Source organism: Ascaphus truei, unplaced genomic scaffold (genome assembly GCF_040206685.1).
Source record: "Ascaphus truei isolate aAscTru1 unplaced genomic scaffold, aAscTru1.hap1 HAP1_SCAFFOLD_2542, whole genome shotgun sequence".
Lineage (NCBI taxonomy): Eukaryota > Metazoa > Chordata > Amphibia > Anura > Ascaphidae > Ascaphus > Ascaphus truei.
This window is the reverse complement of record NW_027455474.1, coordinates 29,016-36,334: the sequence shown is the minus strand read 5'-3', so window position 1 is coordinate 36,334 and position 7,319 is coordinate 29,016. Positions and strand designations below refer to the sequence as shown.

Below are 7,319 nucleotides of genomic sequence, written 5' to 3'. Positions count from 1 at the left end.
GGCACAGGACCCAAATAGTGGGCAATGTGGCACTTCTTACAGTAGAGAATAAGTAACTATATTCTTTACTTGTGTATTAAGGACCTTATTTGCATTAAAATTCAGTCCCCATGGGACCAAGACTTTCTGGCTTACTGAACAAAGTGGAATTGTTTCGTAGAGGGTGGAGAATTGTATTTTATCTGAAATTACCCCCTCTGCACAAAATACAAACAATTATACACATACATGTACCTTGTGGAAGTTGTTGCCCTCTATCTTCCTGTGGTCTCTCCCTGTTTCTCACCGTGCCTCCTCCCATTTCCTTGCACCTCTGCGTCTCCGCATATATCCCTATACTCAGAGCCGGCTCCGGTCAGTGACATGGGATGCCCAAATATGAGCATATCCATACATGGGCATCCATGCCACTGACCGGAGCCCACTCTGTTGCGGATATGGAGAGAGACTGGGAGATTTACATCCCCTTATAATTCATATGGTGCATAGTACCGGCACGTATTGTTTTACCGTTACTGTGTACCTTCCTACTTTCACACTGGTACAGTATGTGCTGCAGTGGGACTGAGAGGGATATATTGGTAACACATAGTTATTGTTGGGGGAATTCAATCCATTTTGAAAATAGTAATGCAATGTTTTATACTTTTTTTTTTTGCAGTAATGAAGAATGAAAAAGTTCTGTTAAAATTGAATTGGAGGTGAACTGGAATCATCATCAACTCTGCACCAGTGTGAATTGATGTTCTTTAATGTTCTGATAAGGTACATGCAACATCTCTTCCTCAACCCCTACACCACTCTCTGCCTCTTGCCTCTCTCTCTCCACCTCCCTGCTAAGCGTATTAACCCATCTAATGTAATCCACATTCCATGTCTGACTTTACTCTTCACTTCTCACGTGCCCTCTGGAATGTCTGCTCTCTGACTAACAAGGTCTATTTGTACATGACCTATTCTGCTCTCATCATCCACCACTTCTCATTCCCCTCACCCCTGTCCTACTCGATACCTCAGCTTAATTGAACTCTCTCCTCTGACATCTACCCTTATCTCTAACCTCTCCTCACTTTCTGCTTAAACTAACTATCTTGTTAACTTTTACAATGCTATCATCTCCTCCTCCTCCCTCCTCCCTCCTCCATTATATATTTATATGCCCCTTCTAGGCTCTGACACACTCATCCCTCTAAGGCCATGATTATCATGGGCACATGCTTGGTCATCCACAGTGCGTGCGAGCGATGCAGAGCCGCCTCGGACCTCAGTGCAGGGATTGCTGCATACCCCAGCATCTGTCACCCACAAACAATACACACACTAATACTCCCCACAATACACACTATAATACCTCCTCAATACTAATCTCTCCAATAATATTATAGCTCCAAACACAATATACACAACACCCTTACACAAGATACACAATCTAGTACTCTCCTCTGCACCTCTACACACAATATAATACTCCCACACACACAATATACACACTACCCTCCTACCCCCATAAAATACAACCAATAATACACACACACTTTGTGGATGTTGGGACCAGCTCCCGGCATGCACCAGTGAAAGAGAGAGGCCCGCAGAAGCTCGGAAGAACTCCCTCCATCCGTGCCTTCCTCCGTTTCACATCTTCTCCCTGTCTCTCTCCCTCCCTTTCCTTGCATCTCCCTGCGTCTTTACGTATACCCAGTCAGTGACGGCTCTGGTCACGTGATGCCTTAATATGGGCTTATCCATATATGTTCATCCACGTCACTAATGTGATGCCCGCACTGTTGCGGAGCTGGTACTTACGACGCGCACTTATTGTTTTTTCAGTAATGCGTACCTGACTCTACCGGCCTACTTTCAACACTAGTACAATAAGTGCTTCACTACGAGTGAGTGGGGAATATTGGCATCACACAGTCACTGTTGAATATGCCATTCAATCCATTTTGAAAATAGTAATGCAATGTGGTTTTGTTTTGTTTGCTTTTTGCAGTAATGAAGAATGGATAAGTTATATTAAAATTAAATTGGAGGGGAACTGGATTCAGCATTTCATCATGAACTCTGCACTTGTGAGAATTTACCTTCTTGAATGCCCTGAGAGGTACACGCAACTTTAAGACTATAATCTGCTGTGCAAGCTTTCGTGCTATACCTCCCCCTCAGGTTTTGATTTATACATTTGCTCCTTCAAGTCATGTCCTCTAATATTTGAAAGCTCTCTCCTAGCATTTTCTCTCTACCAAAGAACGTCATCCCAATGTAACCTCTCTCTTGTTCTCTCTGCTTGCTGTTTCCTCACTTTTCTGTTAAACTTTTCTAATTTCTCTAACTTCCACACTCCTGCTTTTATCCACATGTTCTCCTCTTTCCTTCCCCTACCTTTGCATGTGTCTACACACTGCACCATTTGTACAGACCTCTATTGCAGCTATTTCTGCACTGCTCAATGAAAAGCACTCATGTACATCCTATTCTCTGCGCCCCCTCTCTCTCTGCGCCCCCTCTCTCTCTGCGCCCCCTCTCTCTCTGCGCCCCCTCTCTCTCTGCGCCCCCTCTCTCTCTGCGCCCCCTCTCTCTCTGCGCCCCCTCTCTCTCTGCGCCCCCTCTCTCTCTGCGCCCCCTCTCTCTCTGCGCCCCCTCTCTCTCTGCGCCCCCTCTCTCTCTGCGCCTATCTGTCTCTCTCTACACCTATCTCTGTGTCTCCTTCTATGTTTGCTGATGTGTGGGATATCTCTTATAATCTTGAACCTGCTCATATACACATCGGGTCTCCCTGCCTCTGCCTCCCTGCTAAGAGTGTTAACCTATCTAATGTAATCCACATTCCTTTCCTTACTTTTCTCTTCCCTTCTCCTATGCCCTCTGGAATGTCCGTTCTCTGACTAACAAGGCTCTAGTTGTACATGACCTCTTCTGCTCTCATCATTCACAATCAGTCATTCCCCTCACCCCATCTTACCTGTCCCACTGATTTTCCTCTGCTTAATTAAACTCTCCTCTGACATCTACTCTAACCTCTCTGCTCTCTCTCTCTCTTTCTGCTTAAACTGACAATCTTATTAACTCTTACAATGCTATCCTCTATATGCCCCTTCAAGCTCTGACACACACGTCCCTCTAACCCACACCCTTGGCTAAATTCCCAAACATGTTCATCACACTTCCACTCACTGTTCTTAATGCCTATGAAGGAAATCTCACACTTGATGTTTGATTTTTCTACAGTAAAAATGTCTCCAGTCCTGTATAAAGCTGCTCTCTGGGGCCAAACCACACTACTTTTTTTTCCACATTCATCAACACACAAATTTAATTTACGCTGTCTTTTTTCCCCTGTATTTGACTCCCTCCACTAACCTTCTTCTCACACTTGCCATCCTTCCTTCACTTCTCCTCAAGCATTTGACTACTTCAGAGGCAAGGTGGATGCCACCCACAAGGAGATTCCTTCTGTCCCTTCCCCCTTCTCTCCTTCTACCTAATTCTCCTTCTGCATTTGACTCATTTTCTTCTCTTACAGAGCTGGAAGCTAATCATCTTCTCTTCTCCCTCTACCACATGCCCTCTAGATCGTATCCCCTCACACCTTACTGCATCTCTTAGTCCCCACTCTCACCCACATCTTCAAGTCCTCCCTATTCTCTGGCTCTTTACCCTCTTACTTTAAGCCTGTAGTGGTCACCCTTTTCTCAGAAACAACCTACACCCTATGTGCCTTACTAACTACCGCCCTATATCCCTCCTGCTGTTTGTCTCCTAATTGCTAGAATGTCAACATTCTTAAATCACATGCCCTCCTGGATCCTTTACAACCTGCCTTTCGTACAGCTCGTTCTACAGACTGTGCTTAAAGCAAATTCCCAAGGTCACTTTTCCCTACTAATCCTACTTGATCTATCTGCTGCGTTTGATGCTCTCAATCACTCTCCTCCTTCATATTCTAAACTCTCTCTTGGTATCCGTAACACAGTTCTATCCTGGTTTTCATCATAACTTTCCTGTCACACATTCTCCATCTCTGTTGCTAACATGTCTTCGTCTTCTATTGATCTGTCTGTGGGTATACATCAGGGCTCTGTTCTGAGATCTCTCTTTCTCTCTACATACTATCATTTGGTGACCTCATCAACTCTTTGTGACAATCCTATAAATAACAAATACAAATATCAGGTCATGGGAATAAGTGATTTGGACATAAAAGTAACATTTCGGAAGTGTGGACAACTAATACATCTTGTAGATTGCCTTTACAGTGTGATGTCATTGATTCAGTAGATTGTGTGCAGACCAGGACTGCAGTACAGTGTCACTCACATGGATGACTTGCGTGGTAGAAGCTCAAGAACAAGGATGTCAAACTCCAGTCCTCGAGGGCAGCAAACAGGCCAGGTTTTCAGGATATCCCTACTGAAAACCTGGCCTGTTTGGGACCCTCGAGGACTGGAGTTTGACATGCATGCTCTAGAAGGAGCACAGCTGTGGGTGGGAGGTGGATTTGCTTTGCATCAAATGGTTTGGAGCAAGGTTTATTGTATGTATTATCATAATAACAATGCAATGCTTAACTTTTATTTCAGGAGGGATGACTGCAGAACAGAAGTGAATATTGAAGCCATGTGTTCCTTTTCTTGCAAAAGAGAAAATTTGAAGGACAGTTGAAGAGAAGGAAAATTACTACACAGAGACAGATAAGCAATGTGTATATTTCTCATTTACCATTTAGTATTTGTCGTTTTATTGACTCCACACAATCCGGCTGCTACGGGTTTCACATTGAATATTTTCATCTCTACTCTACCCCTTCCTGTGATCTGAACCATGCAAGTTTTCGTTGATTCAATACATCATGAGTAGAGGGTGGCTACAGTATGAAGTAAAGACCCAAGGACCACAACTACTACCATTCATAACAAGAACATGTGCAGTAGCGCACAGCTGCAGTTCTATGTGATTGTTATGAAAGGTTGAGGTGGTTCAATTCTATGAATCTGGAGTGGGATGGATCCTGTTTGCATCATATGGTTTCATCTAGGCCAGTAGATTATATAACTCTCAGTACAGGTTACACATGGCATCAGTATTAGTGATTTAAAGAGGAGGAAAGCTTCAATGTGGAGAACAAAGCCAAGTAATGTTGAAGTTACTCCTTTTACCATTTACTTGGTCAGTCTGTACTGTCTACTCCCCACACAGCTGCTAAGGATCTTCCATTTTAAATACTTTCACCTCCTATTCTGCACTGCTTTGCTGCCCATTATTCAGAGATGCGTTCCAGTCATGTTTACCACTCTGAATCTCTCTGCAGTCATTGGTTCAGCACATCATGGGTAGAGCATGGCTACAGATACAGCAAGCTATTATTATTTTACCGGCTGATCATCCATAATATTGCATTAAAACATAGAATATCACTTAATTTCCAAAAGATTCAGTGATGCTGATAATGCAGAATCTCACAACATTTCCCATCATAATGCCATAATGCACCAGTGGGAGAAATAATCCTTGCTATATCTGTACATTGTGTGACGTATTACCTCCATGACCATTGAGAGCAAGTACATCTTCTGTATAGAGCGGCTGTGTTATGATGCAGTTATTGATCATCATTGACATAATCACAAGAATCTTATGCAAAGGGAAATTGTCCGCAGCGAAGTGAGATTTCAGCCCCCAAACGTCTGTAATATTAATGCAATGTCTTACTTTTGTTGCAGTGAACACTGAAGAGACGGATCTACTACAACACTGTACAGGATGAGCATACGCTACAAGCAGCAAAATGATCTTGCAGTTGACAGTATGTTGTTCTGGTAATGTGCACAATTATTATTTATGGGCTACACACCACAGTGCTGGACATATTCTGTTAACTTCAACTCTACTCCTAACATGGAGATGTCTTCCTGGTGTTACTGATTCAGTACATCATATGCACAGTGTGGTTATGATATGATGGATTGATTTAATGAACCCACCAACCAATGATGACATCTGCATCATCTTCTGTAAAGTGCAGCTACAGCATGATATTATCAGCATTTGGTGCGGTATAATCAGAGGTATCTATGTGCTTTTGTGCCTGTTTTAAGTCCTCCAGCTTAACGCCCCTACACCTCCCACTACACAGGCATACTTACTTATGCATACACTGACATCTGGCATACCTACACACACCCCAGGGCCACTTCCTTCCCCTGATGTCAGGGAGAGGATGGGCATGCAGAGTGCAGTAAGTCTCCACGTTACTCTGGCCAACAGTCTTGGCCTACCTCCAGCATCTGTCACCCACAACATCTGTTCCCTCCTTGTAAAGTGCTGAACTATCTCACCTGGGTCAGTGCTATAGCTGATCACAGTGCCCGATCAGGATGTCACTGTGACAGGCAGCAGTGCAGATTGACCGGTCAATCAATGCAGTGCCGCAACATATGCACTAAATGAGATTTCCGTGCCCCCAGTCAGGTTACTCCCTGGGCAGTGACCCTGCTCACACCCTCCCCTAGTTCCACCTCTGATCACAATTATCTCTCTTGGAGAGTGTAGCAAATTGGAGTTGGGGGAATCTCACCTCTGCCATGCATGGTCACAATCTGGGCACAGGACCCAAATAGTGGGCAATGTGGCACTTCTTACAGTAGAGAATAAGTAACTTTATTCTTTACTTGTGTATTAAGGACCTTATTTGCATTAAATTCAGTCCACATGGGACCAAGACTTTCTGGCTTACTGAACAAAGTGGAATTGTTTCGTAGAGGGTGGAGAATTGTATTTTATCTGAAATTACCCCCTCTGCACAAAATACAAACAATTATACCCATACAAGTACCTTGTGGAAGTTGTTGCCCTCTATCTTCCTGTGGTCTCTCCCTGTTTCTCACCGTGCCTCCTCCCATTTCCTTGCACCTCTGCGTCTCCGCATATATCCCTATACTCAGAGCCGGCTCCGGTCAGTGACATGGGATGCCCAAATATGAGCATACCCATATATGGGCATCCATGCCACTGACCGGAGCCCGCTCTGTTGCGCATATGGAGAGAGACTGGGAGATTTACATCCCCTTATAATTCATATGGTGCATAGTACCGGCACGTATTGTTTTACCGGTACTGTGTACCTTCCTACTTTCACACTGGTACAGTATATGCTGCAGTGGGACTGAGAGGGATATATTGGTAACACATAGTCATTGTTGGGGGAATTCAATCCATTTTGAAAATAGTAATGAAATGTTTTTAACTTTTCTTTTTTTTCAGTAATGAAGAATGAAACATTTCTGTTAAAATTGAATTGGAGGTGAACTGGATTCATCATC

The 7,319-nt window shown here is 43.7% G+C and overlaps 1 long non-coding RNA gene across 1 annotated transcript; it reads left to right on the top strand.

The window, feature by feature from the left end:
• Positions 1-516: 516 nt before the first annotated feature.
• On the top strand, positions 517-2,092 carry LOC142481338 (uncharacterized). Its single transcript, XR_012795749.1, has 3 exons — positions 517-765; positions 1,828-1,889; positions 1,994-2,092. It is a non-coding gene; the product is annotated as an uncharacterized LOC142481338 (long non-coding RNA).
• The last annotated feature ends 5,227 nt before the right edge of the window (positions 2,093-7,319 follow it).